The sequence below is a fragment of the Accipiter gentilis genome, chromosome 24, assembly GCF_929443795.1.
Source record: "Accipiter gentilis chromosome 24, bAccGen1.1, whole genome shotgun sequence".
Lineage (NCBI taxonomy): Eukaryota > Metazoa > Chordata > Aves > Accipitriformes > Accipitridae > Astur > Astur gentilis.
In genome coordinates this window covers 7371449-7392058 of record NC_064903.1, presented here as the reverse complement: position 1 = coordinate 7392058, position 20610 = coordinate 7371449, and the positions used below count along the sequence as shown (strand labels likewise).

The 20610-nt window shown below is 40.6% G+C and overlaps 1 long non-coding RNA gene across 1 annotated transcript in view; it reads left to right on the top strand.

Moving 5' to 3' along the window:
* Positions 1-2688: 2688 nt before the first annotated feature.
* The window catches only part of LOC126050340 (uncharacterized), a 111509-nt gene continuing 93587 nt past the window's right edge, over positions 2689-20610 (top strand). Inside the window, exon 1 of the long non-coding RNA XR_007509518.1 lies at positions 2689-2776. This is a non-coding gene — a long non-coding RNA (uncharacterized LOC126050340). The remainder of the gene's footprint in view (positions 2777-20610) is intronic.

Sequence of the window (20610 nt, the reverse complement as noted above, 5' to 3'; positions counted from 1 at the left end):
TAACTTAGCTAACTGTTATGGTTAGAAAGAAGGTTTGCTCACGGCTTCTTTTACTTCTTGGAATCAGTGTCTCTGAAGAAGAGATGTAAAAAATACCTTATGTACCTGAAATTTCCCCTCAGTTGTATCACCTGGGCTAATAACAGTAATTACCTCTGCCTTTGACCATTACCTTGCTTGTATCTGAGACTGCTACAGCTACAACAGTACTATCGCTAAACCTGTGCATGCATCCAGATTATATATCAATGTCCCATTGATAAGTAAGGTTTGGCAGAATATCGATAGCCAACACCCCATCATCTGCTAAAATCAATGGATTGCATGCTGCTAAATCCTTACAATGATTTAAAATCTTGGTGTCTACGCCTTGCACACCAAGGAGGTTCTGCTAGAAGCTGGCTGAAATGATATCTGAATTTGAAAGCTGTTATAGTAAGAAAAGCATGTTTTAGTCACTATGAAAGAAATGGATATGAATTTCTAACCCCTCTAAGGAACACTGGGCACAATCCTGTAAGCAACATTTGGAGTTTGTTGTGTATTTTGAATCTTAAGGCACAACAAGTGGCAAGTCATTATTAGGAACCAACGGTCTGTGCCATTTATTTATTGTAACATGCCCTGTTTTTCAACATATACGTGATAAAGTTCCCACTGTATTCAGTTCTCATGTTTGCCCTTGTGGATGTAGGACTGTATCAAAATCAAAGTTCTTTGCTCACGCTCTTGCCAATAGCTTTATTTCCTGCTCACCTCAATTGCAAAATGGGGAGTCAGTTGAAAAGCAGATCTGTCCGTGGTGGTGGTGGGAGGAGGATGCATCCCCTCACACCCGCCTGCCAAAAAAACCCCAAACCCATAACAAAAAGGTCACAATTACTGCCTTCTAGCTGCAGTTTTCTCAGTAAACATCAATGCGAGAGGCCCTTTTTTTGATTGCTTGATTACTCCCTCAACAAGGAACTGGCATATTCAAGACTTGAGGCAAAATGAAAACTGTAGCAAACCCCAGAATATGGAATTGTTGAGGAAGAAGCAGCTAAATAGCTTGACCTTCTTCTAGCCCAGGAAACCATTTTCTTGTTTTTAGAGATCCAATATAAACTGAGAAAGGAGTGGTTTTTACAGAGTTGTGGCAGCTTACAAAAGAGCTGAATGATTAGAGAAACAAAGCTAGGGCTGCAGAGAAGTAATTCTTTCTGAAATCTTCTGGATATATTTTTTTTTTGATAAAACTGTCTACTGGTATTCTGCAAAGATGAGATAAGGTGGTGACATTAGAGACTGTGTCTGTTCTCCTAGTGTTTTACAAAAGTTTTCAGACATTTAAATTACCTGTTCAGAACTTTTGAATTTCAACTTTCTTCATGGTTATTAATTTATAATCACATGGGGTAATTTAGTATTCTTTGAATTTTTAATGTCTTTTCAAGATTGATATTTGTGATGTGTTTATAACATCATATTTGAATGCTATTAAGCAGTGTGGTAACAAAATAATGTCATATTTCTGCTGTGGCGTGTTCAGTAATGTGTACGATTGTTTCTCTGAGGAAGAAAGAAACCTTGGGTGTTGAGAGGCTCTAAAGCAACAGGCTGTACTGATAGAAGGGAATTTTCAGTAGCAGGGTTCCCAGAAGGCCCTCAAGAACAATTCCAGAATTTATATAACAAGTTTACTATAGATTAAGTTAGTAATTGCTTCAGGATATCATTACTCTCATTAAAAAAAAAATAAAAATATATATATATATGTACACACGTATATATTCCCAAGAATAGTACATAGAAACTCATGAGCAAAATTAACTTGTGAGCTGAGATGGAAAAGTAAACCCAAACCTTCAAAGGCGGTATGTATTCCAAGTAAGTCTTAAGAAAACACCTTGTTTATATATATGAAACTGCTCTCCCTTCCCTCCTACTTCCCTTCTTTCTGTCTTTTTTTACTGCTGACTTTAACGTCTACACATACATTGTAATATGTATGTGGCTCTGTATAGGTAGTACTAAATAATAATATCTCCAACTGATGTTCCTAGAAATGACAGCTTCTGAAATATAGTCAGTCATCTGACATATAAATCTTCCTTCTGATTCTTAGCAAATTCTGTTTCTTTTCTAGATTTGTCAGCTGCCTTTCAGATTCATGGGCTCTGTGGTTTGGTTGCTACATCTTTGAAACAGCATGGGATAATCAACGTCGCCCTTGTTGGATCCCATTAAAGTCTTCTTAAGAAACCCCAGAGGGCTTTACAAGGCAATAGATTGCACGTTCCCAGAGCTTGGTGCTCTTGAGTTTCTCACAATTCTTGCATGGGTTCCAGGTAAGTGACTATGCAGATCTCTCACTGGGGGACTGGTGCTAATCCAGATGAAAATTAGAGGATACCTGTTTAAAAGGTGGCGACAGTTTAAAGAAAATACTATACAAATAATACGGACCCTTCCAACAATTTTTTCATGGGTCGCTGTTTTTTTGGGTTTGTTTTTTTTTTTGTTAAGCTGTTGTGACAGATTTGCATGGTGGTTCATTTTATACTACTGGTTCTTAACTTAAAGCATATTGTTCTAATAGCCCACATAGGACACTGTCCTATCTAAAATACTAAGGAGACTACCAAGAAAAATAAAGTTGAAGTAGGTGAGTCCTACATGTGAATGTTTTGTCCATTTTTCCTGGTACAGGAATTCAGGACTGTTCAGCGGCGCTGACGTGGGTTTCTGAGGCTCTGAGACAGGACAATCAACGAAACAGGCAATGGGCCTTCATGTGAGTATGCTGTTCTCTTGATGCCAGACAAAATATCCTCTGAGGTTTCCAGGCAATCGTTAGGATTAAGTAGAACAATCAGGCTTAATTAGCATAGTTTATCAGTCAGATGACTCAGAATATTTTTATGAGACTTAGAGAGTACACTTGAATGATTTAGATAGTTTTCATTTCCTAGCAGGAACTAGATCTTCATTTATGGTAAGTCAGCATACCTGCCTCTGCTGAGGCTCTTGTTCTATGTCCCTAATGAATTCAACAGTTTGCAATTTGCTGGGTAGATAGAGGTGCACACAAACGTGAATGGTGTTCTGTGTTCATTTGCAACAGGGCAGCTGTGCTCTAATGCAAAGCAACCGTGGAAATGCTTCTATTTGATGTTATTGTTTTGATGAGGGTAAGGGTTTGGAAAATAAGCTGCTTTGGCATTGTGCGAAATGGTTTCCCAGGCCATGCGGTAGGCTGAAGTGTAGGTAACGTAAAGGTTCTTTCACCTTATTGATCTTAATCAGATACCCTTCTTAATTTCCTAAAATCTATCTATGCCATAGTGACACAAATAGTGTTGTTCTCCTGTGGTTCCTTATCTTTGGTTCCTTATCTTCAGTCTCTTATCTGAACATGCATTTGATTTTCCCCTCCGAAATGCCCAGTAATTTTAGAGCTGAAAGCAAATCCTTCCAACTAAAAAGTTCTAGCCTTGGTAAATCCGGAACTGGAGAGTAAAACGCTAAGGAATGACGGCAAAAAATACACGAAGCTTTGGAATATTTGCCCTAAAGAGAAAATATACAAGGGTGTCAAAGATGCAACGTGGAAGGACAACGCTCAAGAAAACCTTTGTCACCTGCTGTTGCTCTTGGTGAAGTTTGGAATTATTTTGTATACTTTTTGTGCCAAAGGGGCAAGGGATCCATGTCTTGTTGCAGTTCTTTGGATATACTGCTTTGATTCAGAGTTTTATTAATGTGATCTGGAATCATCTGGAAGGAACAAAAGGGCAGCCTGTTTAGAGGCAAAGGGCTTGTGTAGCAATGGTCATAGGGTGGACAGTGTGGGGACAAGTATAGCCTCGAGACATCTTAAAGAAAATATCAGACCACGTTGATTAAATTTGAAGGGCAAAGAACACCAAGCCTGCAAATAGAATATTCGAAGAGTATGGGAGATAGCTTATTAAGACTTTTCTAGGAAAATCCACTGCTGATAGAATGGGACAAGGGCAGAAAAGCCAGGATGTAGGCTCCCGAGCGATATTCTAAACCCTGTGCTATAAAAGATGGGATAGCTGTATGTGATTCTTACTGTTCTTAATGGACTGAGCATGCATTAAATTAAGAAATCTGTGGGCTTGTAGCACATCAAGCTGAAAGGTTATTTATGTATCCTGCAATAACCAGGTAAGAATGCAGTTACTCATAGATGTATTATAAATGCATGTTAATTGCTATCAGCGGTCGTATTCTGAAGATCATGCATTTTTTATGCATGGCAAGCTGCTAAAATATCCTTACTACTTATTGCTGCATCATAGCATCCTCAGTGAAAAAGCACTAGGAGAAAGGTCTTCCATTTTAGTATTTCCACCAAGACTTCGAAAGCTCCCGGTGAAGGTGCAAGAGGGATGACAGACATTGCATTAACATAAAGCTCCGAATACTTATCTGCTTCTGCTTCCCAGGGAAGCAGTCACTCAGCTTCCTATAAAGGCAAAAAGCATAAAGAGACTGGGATCTGTTATCAGCCCTCTTGGGCAGAACTGCAATACAGAGTACTCTGCTTAATATTGCTTATCACTAATTTTGTGCATGATAACTGAAGCATGAACAATATCCGAGTGGGAAGCGAACTAGATCTATAGCTGCATAGTCAAGCCTATCAAAATATATTGCTGAGCTCCCATAGCCAAACAGTTCTGCAGAATATCAGCTGAAACAGGACGTTCCAGCTCACTGGGCCTCCACTCACCATATGCTTGTGCAGCCTCTCCTGTAATAGCAAATAGCTATGCTCAAGAGTAGGGTGCATTAAAAATTAGGAAGGGATGCTGGAGTGAACCTGCATGATACTGAAAACTGATGGGTTTTGTTACTTGCTGTGTCTTACTGAGTTGTCAGGCGATGACGATGAAGTGAGCCTTGCTGAAATCACTCACATGAGTGAGGACCGTATATTACTCTTAGAAATATATACACGCAAAGTCATGCTGTGGAGATTACCCTGAAGAAAATCCACTCTTGTCTGACTGTTCATTCGATAAGAGAAGTCAGAGAAAGAACGATGGTGTTACTGTATAGCTTGCCTGTTCAAACAAGAAAGGTTCTCTTTTCTAAGCTTATCCTATGCAGGAGGAATCATCTGTGTATTTTGAGGTGTAGGCAAACATTGTTTCTGAGCATATAGGATACGGGGTGGGAATTCGTGACAGTCCACACATCCTTCACGCATCTGTGTTGGCTGTAGGTTACAAACCTTACACTGGTGAAGAGTTTGACGATGCTCTCTGGTTTTAATGCAGAACCTCAGGATCATCCTGAATTTTGTCTGTTGCTAGGGAAGGAAACACGGAGCAAAATGTCAAAAGGAAAATATTAATGTCTTGTTTTATAATAATGTGTCTAATACAAGATTTTTTTTACATACTCGCATTTAACTGCAAATTATTTTTCTGGGAATTAATGCACAGATGCTACAATTAAACTATTGTGAGGAAATACATGGAGTTTGCATTTCCCTGTTCTTTTAATAGCAAAAAAACCCATTTGCACTAATACCCCACTTAGAGGAACTAATTGAAAAAGTTTAGCTAGATTGAGTTTCTATTAATGTAATGTTTTTCCTATTTATAATGCCAAGAAGTCTTCAAAAGGTTTCAAGGCTTGAGGACTGCACTACAGACAAGCCCAGCAACACCCAAGGGTTTTAAAATTTCCCGTAGGACTTTTTCTTGGGAGGGGGAGGATGTTTAGTTTTAATTCAAACCAAAAAGCTTAAAGCAAAGAGAATATCACCGCATGTTTACCTCACTTTCCTTTTTGTTTGGTCCTGTTACTTCAATCGTGTCTGAGCGGATGGTCCCCAGCACCTCATCAAAGCCACCCTCAAAGGTGGGTAACTGGTGCCACGTCCTAGTAAGGTTAGAACTGGGCTACTATTAAAGTGTTAAAAATTAAAAGAACGAAATTACAAGGCGAAGGGATGAGGGAAGTTGCCATTCTTTGGTGGATGCTGCAGTGAGCGCACTGTAACATCTGAACGTCTTGCTGTGAGTTAAACATCATTTTGCTGCTGACAGATAATCTCTAACACAAGATACTTCCCTGCTGGCCGCTGGAATCCAGCTGTGGAGAGAGTCGGGGCAGGATTATCGTGAGCTCCCTGTGAAATCTGTTTAATAAATGTGGTTCCATATCCAGTGTTGATTTGGATAAACATGATCTCAGGCTGTTCAGACATGGTGTTAGATAACGCGTTTTCCGCCCAAAATGTTTTTCTCTGTTTATGCTAAAAATCAGTATTCCTATGATTAATCTTGATCCTAATAACATATTTTTTTCTCTTTAAATGTGCCCTTCTGGTAACACTGAGGGCAATAATAAGCTGGAGCCAAGTGCAAGTCAAATAAATGGGCAATTGCGAAGGGAAAATATTAGGAACTGCTATAAAATCATGTGCCATTAACAGCGTTTTATTTTGACCATAAATGGTAATAATTATTCTTTCATGAATATTTCAGAAGACCGGGACAGGTTATTGGGATAGGACGAGAGAGGAAATTGTTCAATTTAACTGTACTTTTTTCACATTAGAAACTCTGGCAATGCTATTTTCCTTTTTAAAGGACAATTTGTCATTTCTGTCCAAATAATTTATTTGAGAAGTATGTATATGCTCTTGTGATACCAGTTGCAACTTTATCTTTCTAGTTAAGTGCATGCATAGACCAGCACACATGCATGAAAATAGACATGTAAGGTAACTTGTGGTGCAAAAAAGCATCTGAAGTAAGTTTCTAACAGAGCTCTGTAGGCCATGGCACCAATTTCATGCTTGATGAAAATCTTATGTTGCTTAAACCATCTTGATAACCAGAATAAAATGATGACTTTGTTCACATTAATTAAACATATTACCTAAATGATGCATTATGAATGTTCTTGTATCTTTACTGTTTTTAATTTCCGTGTTACAAAAGGCCTGCAGAACAAGAGATGTGTTGTGAAGGGGAAAGAATTAGAAAATACTTTGAACATTTTAAATAAAACATTCCATATAGTTCATTTTTCCTTAGAGAAAAATTGCAATGCACTTAAGAGAAAGTGAAACGTCAATCAAAATAACAAAAACAATATTACTAGTGACCCCTAAAGAACTCACAAGCAGGCAGGTTAATCAAGTCTTTTTTTTTTTTTTCAATACACCTATCTGAACTTCAGTACAAAGTAATTAATTTCAGGTTCCAGTACAGAAATGCATCAAATATCATCTTTGGATGTGTGCCTTTTCATAACATACTAATTAGTCCTTTTTACACTGTGACTTTGTTAAAATACGGGGGGGGGGGGGGGGGGGGGTGGAACAATGCTGATGTTTAAAAGGTCTGGCTGTACATTCTCCGATAATCCGCTGGAGTCGTAAATACTGGTTTTCTTAATTACCAGACAAAAGCAACGTATTTTCCAAGCTGCTTTGCTGTATGGATGTATAAATAAGCCCTAGCTTATTTGACTGGTGTATTTTTCATCTCTGAGTGGTTTGGGGATTTTTTTCCCTCCTGGAAAAGAGCTATTACATCCCCTCTGCTGAGGCTGATGGGTTGAGCTGACAGGTACCTGGTCTGTTACGGAGGCACTGCCTGCGTCCCAGGGCTGTCTTCCCTGAATTCCGCCTTTCTTCTGATGTCCACTTGCTCTCCTAGTCTGCTTAACTGTTTGGGGGTTTCAGTCCAGTCTCTCCAGGACTAGAATCTGCCAGAATTAACAGAGTTAGTAGACTTGGCCAACTCTCAGTTCCCCGCCTTCTCTGACTCCACCTCTGCAAGTGCATGGGAAGTTTTCCACTGACATTTTCACTAACAAATGAGCAATATAACATTTGAAGTGGAGAAGTTTCCATAAAAAGGAAGGAAAGAGAATGTGTAATTTCCTTGAGTACCTCCACTCCTGAACGCTGAAGAATGCATGTTACCTGTGGGAACCTGTTCTGAGAGCACTTCAGCAAAACAGTAGGGTTTAGACCACAGAGAAGTTTGTTTTCCTATACAGTGTTTCCATAGGCAGTGTTTTTATTTTTTGTATCATTTCCTGAAGGTGCTGAAACTCATGTTGCATGACTTTAATGAGTTCCTCTCTACCTGGAGTTAAGGGTGTTTTCTAGAAAGGACAGGACTTCTGCGAGAGTTTGGTTGATCAGGTTTTAGCCATACAAGATGTGAAAATTGAACCATGTTAGATCTGACGGTGCAGCTGGAGCTACATACATTGGGCAAATACAGGACAGAACTAAGCACGCTATCACTACTGAAATAAAAGCTGAAAGAGCAATCCATAAATGATGTGAAATCTATGATGGCATTATGTGTGTACAACTGTATATTAGGTTTATTGTTGAAGTATAAAGGTTACTTTAATTTTATGAGAGGTCTATACCAGCCAGATATATAGACATCGTCGGGAAATCCCTTATAAAATAGGTTTTGTTATGGCCTGAAGATGCAGCTTATCACAGGTAAGTAGAATATTGCATTGATCTCTGCTGTAGATAATGAGACTGCCTGGGAGCAGCAGTCTTGTCACATGAAACAAATTGCTGATCACAAGTCAAACATACTGGGGAGGTTCGTGTTTATTTTGAACCGAGCTGTAATAAAAAGGGCAAAACCCTGTGTTAGCAGGTACACAGGCAAAAGAAATCTGCTGGGGAGATGTCGTGGTTTAACCCCAGCCGGCAACTAAGCCCCACACAGCTGCTCGCTCGTTCTCCCTGCGTCAGGATGGGGAAGAGAAGCAGAAAAGTGAGAAAACTCGTGGGTTGAGGTAAAGACAGTTTAACAGGTAAAGCAAAAGCCACACACGCAAGTAAAGCAAACCAAGGAATTCATTCCCCGCTTCCCATGGGCAGGCAGGTGTTCAGCCGTCTCCAGGACAGCAGGGCTCCAGCACACCTAACGGGGACTTGGGAAGACAAAACGCCATCACTCTGAATGTGTGTTTCCCCCCTTCCTTCTCCTTCCCCCAGCTTTATAAGCTGAGCATGACGTCCTCTGGTCTGGGATATCCCTTGGGTCAGTCGGGGTCAGCTGTCCCGGCTGTGTCCCCCCCCAGCTCCTTGTGCCCCCCCAGCCTCCTTGCTGGTGGGGTGGGGTGAGGAGCAGAAAGGGCCTTGGCTCTGGGTAAGCGCTGCTCAGCAATAACGAAAACATCCCTGTGTTATCAGCACTGTTTTCAGCACAAATCCAGAAGGTAGCCCCATACCAGCTACTGTGAAGAAAAATAACTCTACCCCAGCCAAAACCAGAGGAGAGGAGGGAGTCTGGAAATAGCGGTTGGGGGCTGAATGGGCATCACGATCAGTATTAAGTGAGGAGCAGGAATGCCTGCTGCACTGATAATCTGCCAAAGGTGCTGGTCTTTTGCTCCTCAGTGCATACCAGGATGGCAGAGGAGGTTTTTTGGCTTCTGCCTCCCATCCTGCCACGCTAAACGAGGAGGAGTGTGGTGAGCAGGTAGTGCTCCTCTGCATTCCTGGCAAAGGATGCTTGTTGCTAGGAATGCTATTTAAACAGTATCTAGGGACTGAGGGAGTACACTTGTCTTATTGTGTTAGGTGAAGGGCTATTACTGAAAATAAAGTACGTTGGCACGTTGTGAAATGGTAGCACTTAAAAGACGAGCAGGATTTTTGTTCTAGAGAGAGCATCATCAGGTCCAAGTGCACGCACGTGGCGTGCCCAAGTGGCTGCTCGGTTATTCAGGAGGAAGGTGCACGAGGTAAGAGTTCCCAACAGCGAAGGAAGCCGATCCCCAGCCCTTCTCTTTGCTGGGAGAGGCTGCAGCCCTTGGATAGACCCTGCTCCTGCCTGGCAGGATGGTTGGCACCGCACGTTTCCAGCACCTGTGGTGCTGTCTGCGGCTGGGGAGTAACTGGGACGGGGCGGGGACGCTCACCCTTTGCCTGGGAGCAGACAGTGCTGAGGCAGACATTGCGAGTTACTAGAAATGAGTTGGGGTGTTCTGTGATTTCTTTTGGGTCTAAACGCCGCAATCCCCATAATATAATATATCCTCGAATCTTGCTTCTTGCTTATTCTTTCTCTGTTCATTTTTCCTCTCAGTAAGCTGTTCTTCCTCTAGCACTCTCCTCCATGTAATTAAGGTGTAAGGCTTATCCCATGCACGCTTCTTGGCTGGCTATGTAGTAGTCTTTCTCTCAGTGATTTGTCTTTGAAATATATTAGTACAAATACATAAATGGTATATATAAGATCTTGGTCAACAGCAAATTGTAACATTTGATTTTTTTCCTTTGAAACTTCCAACTCCTGTGTGTTCCCTGCCTTGCTGCTGCGGTACTTTCATCATCCACTGTGAGAGCCAAAATATGGAGACTATTATGCAAACGTTTAATGTTGAAGTGAATGGATGACTTGTTGTGCTTATTTATATAAACTTGTTTCACTAAATCCTGTCTATGTATTGTAAGCTTCAGGGCGAACAGCCCGGCTCGGCTCCCGCTGTGTGTGAAGAGTTCATGTTTGCAATAGCAGTGTAAGCCCAAATTACAGGTGTACTGCGCACCCAGGCTCTGCTGTAACAAACCATTCTGCAATACTGCCTCTGGTCAGGAAACCACGACGGTGGAAGAATGTACCAAAAAAGCTTTAGCTTGTTAAATTCCTGTGCTTTTTCTTAGGCACCTGAAGATGTTGGGCAAGAGAGGAATTTAGCCTGACCAAATATGGCCAGTTTTGAGTGCGAGTGCAGCCTTAGGAATATATGCTTTTACGTTACCGATCTGTGCTTTGAAATTAAAACTAGACGTGTGGAAATACAGCATTGTCAACATGTCAGCCTAGCTGACACCTTTCAGCTGGCAATGAATACTGATTACCTTCTCCATAGCAGACAAGTCTTCTGTCTAATATCATTTCATTAAAATACATATGAAATGGAAGTCTGTTTGGTTCTAATTTTAAAGGAATTTCTTGGGTAGATCAGGCCAGAAATACATGTTTTTCTCTCTAAAAAAAAAAAGTGAGAAAATCATAAAAGAAAATATTTCATTTGAACACTAATGTTTTTCACAAACTAAAGCAAGTCTTGGAAAGGCATTATTTCCTGGCTGAAGATGGCATCTCTAATGCCAGCTTTTTGGTGGGTCAGGCAACCCCTATCAGGTGTTACATGTCCTGTACATTTTTTACTTTGATGCTGTGTCTCTCTAAACGTGCTGCCTTTTTGATGTCACAGTGGGCAATACTGCAACAGACAGTGCTCAGTAATAAAGATTTCCTGATAGTTTAAATGCTAGAGACCTGAGTTGTTATGCCAGCAAGCTTCGCACAGGTCTGTTCAGGTGAGAATTTTCATTCCGTTGGAAGATGGAGCACTCTGAAATGTTTGAACTGGAAACATAACTGTTATCCTTTTTCAATCTTTTCATAACTGAAGCAGAGCAGCCAGCTGCCCTAGAAGCCTCCCCATTTTGCCCTCTGGGCCTCCTAGCGTGACCCTGAGTTACTGCCTGCAAACCTCAGCGCGCCCGCCCAGCTGTGCAGCAGCTGGAGGCCGTGAATTGGAAGTTGTTGTTCAGGTACGGTCTGTGCGCATCGGCCGTCCCCTGCAGTAGACCCGGGAAGGGCAGTTTTGCCAAAAGGCATCAAGTGAGTTGCCAGGAAATCGGTGGGTTTCTGATGGAAATTCCCGGTGCTTTGGCAGCAGTTCGCTAAAGCTGAACTATTTCTATAAAACATCTGTTCTCAGTGAACTAGTGAAAAATTTTTCTTGCCTCCCTGAAATTTTCTGCACTGTCTTCCTGAAGTTCTTTGTGTTTCTGGTACGCAAGATGGAAGAAAGTCTGATGTTTGTGACAGCTGCCTTTAGACACCTACTCATGTCATCTCATGAATTAAGGCATTCAAAACCATGTTTCATCTTTGAGAGGAGAGTCTTTTTACCATTGTATGAAATACCTCCTTTAATTGTCCTTTTCTGTGGGAACTTTGTCTAAATGAAGAGTCAGAGCTTGTGAGTTTGGTCCTTAATACGACTTAATAAAAACCAGCCAATTGTTTATCGGCTTCCTTGTCAGAGAGGTGATGGAGGTGGCACATCCCACATTGCTCACTCTAAGCTGACACCTCATATATTGTCCGTTATCGGAACAAAATGGGAAAGAAAATCCTTTATAGATGCTTATTTGGGAGCCTTCGGAAATAAGATTTCAACAGTGCTGAGATTTTTATGACAACATAATTAGAGCTTCCACCAGATTGTAAAAACTCAATTTGTTGAAAATTGTGTAAGCTGATTTAGGGTCAAATTCCAGACTTCTTATTCAGGCGTTCCTCTGATTTTCCATTGATTTCAATGGCATAACTCAAGTTCTCTATTTTTAGCAAAGTATCTCTGTGCTTCTTTACTTGTTGTTCCAATGAGCAATCTTCCTTCTCACAAACTGTATTTCAGAGACATATGTTGAAAAGATGTTACTGATGCAGTTAACAGAGCAAATAGGATATTCTGTGCTTGCGATGCTGACTTCGACATTCACTTGATGCTACAAAGATATGAAGGTTAGCTCCAACTTTGATAATCTCTTGTAACATAGCCTTGTGTCAACAAAGCCACAGGTGTGACCATAGAGATAAGATGATAATTTTGAGTCTATTTTGTGTTGCTGCTTCTTTTTCTCACAGTTATGCTTTAAAAGTTCAAATCTCTAGTAAATAGAACAGTGAATCTGTGTTTTCTTTCTATCTTCCTTTCTAAAATGGTGTCATGGGGTTGTTTCTCAGCAAGTCCTGATCAAATTGGCTGGATTTACAAATACAGAGCTGTGTTTTTCTACCTGCCAGTTTGATCTAACCTCATGCTTGCATCTGAAAGCCAGGCTGTATTTGATGTGATCTAGAGGACCACCTGTAGAGGCCCACTATCGCAATAATGGTACGGGGATCAGTTCAGTTAACTGAATTGCTCTTCTGGGGATGATTATTAGTGTATACACCAGATGGAGGAGCAGGTTCTTATTCTGTAATCTTGTTTCTAGGTCAAAAAACATGGGTAGGCCCCAGCAAAGTTCCCTGAATTATGTTATCTCTGAAATACTCCAGAGGAAGTAGCATTAAAACTTCCTTTTCAAACATCCTAGATATCAGATAAAATTCCGAACTTATGTGAGGAATGTATCATTGACTAAGAATTTCCTGAGCTTTCTTAAAATCATTTCGTTAATCTCAGTAGTGTGTGGGGAGACACACTTCACATGTTTATTGCTATATTCCAGTAACCCTTAGAGACACCACCTTCCCCCAAGAGTCCCTTTGTGCTAGGTGCTGTACAAACATGGATGAAGGAGTATTTCCACATGACGGACCTTATAATCTTCATAACATAAGGTAACCAAAGGGTAGAAGAAAGTAAATACGGCCCTTTTCAGTCAGGAAGAGAAATGGAGGGCAAAACTGGAACTGGGTTAAGGTTGTATGGGTGTCAGCAGAAGAATAAGAGATGACCCGTGATTTTCTTTATTGTGGCCACAGCACACAGCAGTCTTCCTGCTAAAAACTATTAGAGAAGTCTGAGCAGTGTCAGAGCTAATGCAGTGTTTTTCTGGCCCTTCAGTGAAGGTATCACCAAGGAGGGTTTCCAGATTGACAGGTCTAGAACAAGCCACATCTGGTATATGGGCAGCTTCAATGCAAATTTCCCATGCTGCACATCTAAGGAAGCTTTTTGGAGCTCATGCTGTCTTTTCAGGGCTCCAGGGTGGGTGGGAATCCTGCTGTGCTTCGCTGGCAGTGCCCTTCGCTGCAAAGGGAAAGGAGGCTCACAGGAGTCTCAACATCCCACTTTTTTCACATCTCACATAATACAGACCTCACAGATGTATTTTTGAAAGAGGCAAGGAGACCGTGATCACCACCTTCTAGAAGCGGCTGCAAAGCCATAATTCTGTATACAAGATACTTTTCTTAGCACAAACTGACTTGTTTCATTACCTGGGAGTTCACAGCTTTCCAGAACCTGACATTGTAGGGAACAGCGTATTGAGATGACAAATAGCTTGTAAGCTTTTAACAAGACAAGTAATCTTTTATATCAGAATTGCTGTAGTATCTACTCAGAATGTACCTTCCCAGCAAATCGCTCTTATCATCCATTTTAAACGGAACTGAATTCAGCCCTCCTTTCTGATGGGACTTCACACTAAAATGCTGCAGCTTATTTAAAGCATTGAGGTTTGATCCTGTAGGATGCTGGACCCCCTCAAATCCCAGCGTAAAGTCATTGTCAACAGGCAGTGCCCAGTGTGTCCCACAACTTGGCGCTTGTCACGCAGCAGTGCTCTCGGACCGCTTTCTGCAATTCCCGACGTGAACATGATCTCTTTGGTTTCCCCCTTCCTTCTCTGATGCTCCTGCTTTTCCAGGTTCCCTTTTAATGAAATCCCACCAGAAAGGGTGTAACACAGTGACGCTAGCATGACATTTCCAAGTCAAGAGCTGCTTTTATGGCCTCCTGCTTTCCTCTGCCTCGCTCTCTTGGTGCTCTGCGAGGGGCAGGTGGCATCTCGTTGTCTGTGCCCACCCCTGTGGGACCCTCTTCTCTGCTGACTCCCAGGACCTACCAAATAAATCATTGTAATACAAACGCCAGGGCGCATACTTCTAGTGGTCAGCTGTAGGCGAGACGAATCTTTGGTTGCGGAGATCTTTTTCTGCTGAAGTAGCGGGCAGGGTAGGGGCATATTTCTCTGTTCTTGAAGAACCATCCTGTTTGGGAGCTGTCACGTAACATTTCAAATCCAGGTTTTCTAATTCATTAGTTCTTAAATATTTTGGCTTTTTGAGTACAGCAGGCTGTATTGGCAAAGCAGAAAAGAAAGCCAGCTTGAGACATTTCTTAAGATTTTTTTCCTTTTTTTTTTTTAGTATCTTTCTTTATCGTGGAGGTGTGGGGTGCAGGGAGAAATTCTCCAGCTCCTTCTAAGTGATACAAGGTCACTTACACTGACATAAAAATACATTCTCTCTTGCCACTGTGGGAGATGTGATCTATTCATTTTAATGGCCAGTGAGCAAGGGCCGCCAGGGCTGCCTCAGTATTTCTGTCGCTGTTGTTCTGTTCCAGTGCATGCCCCGAGGCATGGATCACACTTCCAAGCAATGACAAAAATTTTAACGTTTTTAGGAAGGACTAAATGATGAAAGCTTTAATAACTGTAAACCTCGGTAAATGTTTGAAGGAAAATAGTCACCAATTTCTCTCTTCGTGTGAGCAGATGAGAATGACATTGTAAACTACATAACTGGGCTACAGCAATCTTGATGTAATTCCCAACACGGCTGGAAGCTTTTCATGTGATTTTTGGGCCTCTGGCTTCACATGCCCTGTGCCTCTGCTCCCACTTTGAAATGGGATAATGATATTCCCTTTCTCTACCCTTTGACCACTGCAATTATAGGGTTGGAGGCCAGTGGCACGTTAAGTGTTTCTACAGCACTTAACAGATCCTTGGTGTTGCATAAAATATCAAGCTACTTTAAATCAGTAGTTTACATAGAAAATGAGGGAGAAAACCATCATATGTATTCTGAATATCTGGTAGGAAATATGTGAAATTAATTTGAAATGTTTGGGGTGTTTTTTTAAGTGTAGTTTCTAAACTTACATTTCTCTTGATAAATGAGATTTTTATAGAATGTCATTTCTGTGAAGCAAGTGTTTTCTCTGTATGGGATATTTAAAAAAAAAATCTGTTTATGGTAATACATGTTGTGTTTTAATCCATGTCACAACCGCATAAAACACATCATCTGAATTTGCTCTATTAACTGAATTTCTCTTTTCCATTTACATTGCAATCTTTTTCTTTAAGAAAACACTTTACATCATGTTGTCATGACAACAGAATATGCTCTTAGGTTGAAATGCTGACATTTCTCTCTGTGTTCATAATGCACCCCCTGCTCACTCCTCCCTTCTTGGCCAGTTCTGAGGGTCTCCGCACATAAATGTAAATCTGCAAGAGAGAGAGAGAGATTTGGGGGCCAGAAAATGCTGACTGCCATATTTTTCTTTTTCTGTGTTTGCGAGTCTGGGTAAACATTTTAAAGCTTGGGGATACTATTGTACCAACATCTGTAACATAATTCAAAGATGTGCAAATACAAGGGCATTTTCTATATCACCGAAACACATCTAAAATGTCTCTCAACCAAATGCCTGTGCTAGAACTCACGTTCAAGCACTCTTGGATCTATTCCAAATGATGTTAGGAAAAAAAAAAATAGCCTATGATGAACTTGAAAATACAGAAGACCTAGAACAGGCTGTAAAAATAAGTAAATTCTATTTTGTCTTATCATCCTCTGGAGATGTTCATAAAATTGAATAGATGAATATGTGAGGCCTACAGTCCTCTGGGTATTCAGATGCAATCCACATATTTCCTCCCTCCCCAAAGACAATAGGTGATGTGGAATTCTCATTGTAACAATTCCTACACAATTATTTTATGTCTACAGTAAGTGGAGGCCATAGAAAGTGAAACAGGGAATCACCGTAAACAGTAACATTTATGAAAATACCTATTTCACACAGCTTCACTGATTTGCCCAGAAGAGTAAGACCTGAAGATGACCTGTAAAGTCCAAGATTACAGACATTACTTCCCTATAATAATGAGAACAATCATACCAGTTTGCCTCTCCCTTGCTTTACTAAATAACACGGTAGTTTTCATTTTGGGTAATCTCTTATCTTTCCTAAAGGTATGTGTATAGTTAAACAGAACACTTTAAATCTTCTTAAACCTGTTTTGATACTCGTAAATTCTTCTGAATATCTGAAAAGATGTTTGTAGGTAAAGTGAGTTCCTGGGATGGACATTGGAAACAGCTGGGAGAAAAGGGGAAAAAAATGGACAGACTTATTCACAGGGTATGACTGGCAAGGCTACATACGAATAAGTGCTGGAACTGGAAATATGCCTTATTTTTTCAAGCACTGAGAATATAGACGAACTTTGTGGACTGGATACTAGTTCTGCATGTGAGTTAGGCAGAGCAGATTGTCTCACATCTGCTTCCAGTAGGGTCTTTTCTCATCTTCTGAAACATCTGGTACCAGCAACTGTTGGGATATTGGATGGTAACACAGTGTCAATATGGTCTACCTTGGCAACTCCTTGTTTCTCTGCAGAATATTTTAAATAGGAGAGTCCGATAGGGACGGCGGAAGCATAAAATAATTGTTGTGGCTTGGGGGTGAAGCTGAAGTAGAAGAGTAAACAGTGGACTGATGCAATCCATGGACAATACTCTCTGATTCAGAAGCTTGTGAAGTGGTTAATTGGTATCGATCGCATTGTTAGTTAAACAAGAATACTTGTTTTCATATGCAGGACGCAGACAAGGTTAGAATTTCCTTGCTAAGCTTTATGGCCTACTCCAACATTGAAGCATCACTTAAAGTCTGTAAGCAGGAGATCTCAGAAAATAATAGTAATAATAATAGTAAGAATGCATTATTCTCTTATTCATTATTACTCTCTCATTTAGTCCTCCATAAAAGTATAACTATGGGAGAAAATGGAGGGATAACTCAGAACAAGACTTCAGCTACATGAAAAAATTCAGAGATTTGAAATTTGTGCCCTAGTGCTGAATGAAATCTGCTGAAATGTTCACTTAAGCAGCTTCATGGTGATGGACTTGTGAGGCTGGCATTTGTGGATTCAGAGCTGTTCTTATAATCAAATGCAGCATGTTCAGTACCTCCTCTGTTGTAGATGAGACTTGACCTCTAAGTTTGATTTGTATTAGCTAGTGATTATTCTCTACTTTTCACCAGAGAGAACTTCAGATTAAAATTTTATTAAACAGGATGTAGGTCTCTGAAAACTTTCAATCCCAACTAATTGGCTTTTTTGGATAGGAAAAGCTTAATTAAAAAATCCCCAACCAGCTGCACTTATAAGCCCTTTTATTTCATTACATATGTGGGTCTTTCTGCCTCTCTGCCTAAAACTTTCCACGCCAACGCTACATCAGAATGAAGACTGGTGTGTGTGTGTGTGTTTAAATGTGAAGATAGATTAGCTAAACTAATGAGTGTAGATGAGCTTAATTAAAATTAATAGTGAATTTAGAAATGAGAAAATAATTATGGCATGGAGTAAAACAGCAAGATGACGAAAGCCACTGTAACAGATTATAAAGCTGCTGTGGGAAGCTGCCAGAAGACCACTCGCCTTTGGCTTGCTAAACGGAATAATCAAAGCAACCACCTAGCCCATCTCTGACATCAAGCATAAAAGAGTTTGGCCACTTAAGAATTGACATTAGTGACAGTGAATGAAATCCCAGTGTTTTACAGTCTCCTCTACCTTCTCGTTTAGCCAGAAGGCAATGCGGTACTAGCGTAAGGGCTCCTGCCTTGCAGTGACTTCAGTTGACATTTGTGTTAGGTCTGAATCTAATCCTAGTGGTACAGTCATACTAACCCTGACACACAGTGTAAACCAGTAACTATTCTCCTTGAAATGCTTTCCACAGTAGAACTAACGGAACTCACAGGAAGACGGCTTGGGAAATATCCCCAGAGTCTTGCACCCCGGTGGAAAGATTTGGACTACCGTCTTGATGTATTTAGCTTTCCATCCACTTCAGCTATGACAACATTCAGCCGTCCTGAATATTTTCAGTCTTTAGCTGATAATAGACCAACAGTAAGTCAATAAAGAGCACTTCTCTCAAAGCCAGTTTTATCTTCCTTTCTCTCCAATTCTGGTCATTAGTCTGGTTACGACAGGTCATTCCTTTGAAGCATCGCGAGCGACAAGCATTTAGCTGAGGTGCTTGTGTCAAGATTCAAGCTGTTAAAAGTCACTGTCAATCACCAAAAGGTGAGTCTTGCTCCTTCTGCTTATCTCTCTTTACAACTGATTTCTTCAGGATCATAATTCTATCCCCGTACCTTGTTCCACCACATTTTTCCTAAATAAGGACGTTTGTGCATATGACTGTGTGAAGCATTTAAAAAGCTTCCACTAAGGTATTTTAAGAGAGCAGAGCTATTTCAGAATCTCTCTGTTCTGGTTTTTGGTTCAGAGAATCCTCCTTGGTAATTTGTAAACAAAATCAAAATTCTTCAGAAAGCTTAGGCATGCCAGGCTAACTGGGCTGTAAGGAGCCCTTGTATCCTGCAGCTTGTGCACAGCCTGGGAATCTGTGAATTCACTGAAAACTTCTTTTATAATCTTCTTTCTCTAAACTCCGAGAAGGTTGGGGGTTTTTCCTATCCACTGAAGTTCTTTAACAACAGGGCCGCAGCATTTCCTGAAAGAAAGAGGAGTGAAAAGCTTTTAATTCTCTTACATGCATTCCTGATTTGTTCAGCTGGAAGGGATTTATGTGGGCTGTTTCAGTGTCTCTCCATTTGCGAGAGTTAAGAGTAACCTTAATGGTATTTCTAGTGGGCAAACTTGCTCTCCTGCTCACCTTCTCTGTCAGTCAGCTCATTTATTTTAATTTCCATCTTTTGAACGAAACCAAGGTCTGAATTAAGTGAGCCAATATATCTAACTAATGCCTTATTGGAATACAGTATGCAGTGGCTCCAGATCATCTTTCTTTGCAGAAGCTTATGTAGTAGCACAATGTGGAGTATGTCTGCCCCTTCCAGAGATCATAGCTGGGGAGTTGGAACTGGTGATCTGATATTGCACTAAAGCTGAAAATTAAGCTACAAAAAAAAAGGAATTCCTTTTGCATAGGGCTAACTGTAAGTGGTGGACCAGCCCCAGCTTGTTTAAAATGACCGTCTCAGCTAACATCTGACAAACAGCTATGCTTCACCAGAGACATCACAAAAGTCATTAATTTTATGCTATAGCTGCCTTCTTATTTTAATTTGATACTTAATTTCATTATCCAGTAGTTTAGGTGGGCACTTTATTATGTTTTCGTTAGTGGCTAGCTGTAGGTACCTGGCTCAATTTCAGCTTGTTTAAAAGGGCATTTGCAAACTTAATAAGATCTTCATATACACACCACCACAAAGCTGGAGCGTATTTCAGTTCTTTTAAGATTTTACAGTGGTGTAAAATTCCTGATTACAACATTTATTCCTCATTGAAAAATGGGATGATGTTAGTCTCCTGCTGGGCTATAACATTCTTAATCAGGTAATGTGTGAGTCACTCTGCAGATTAAAAAAAAAAAAAAACCTACACATTTTCACATGTGCCAGTACTATGGCCAAGTGAATTGAATGAGAGGAGTGAAAAAAAAAACCTCAATCACTCCAGCCTCATTTAGAGAAGTGTCTATCAAAATCTGAAATCAGAAGCAGAGTTTTCTGTAGCATTCCGCAGCGGCCAGGTATTATCCTCTGTGCTAGCGTGAGAATGGCTCGGTTTGAGGAACGCAGCAGGGAAACCACCTGTGGCTTCTGCAGACCTTCTATAGAGTGGTGTACGAGGGCAGGGATACTGCAACAGGTCTTAAGTTTCTGCAATTATCAAAGGCTTAGAAAAAACTGGTCTAATGCAATGGGGAACATGACTTCTGCGGCAGTGTTTCACAGCATATGAATCAACATCCAAAC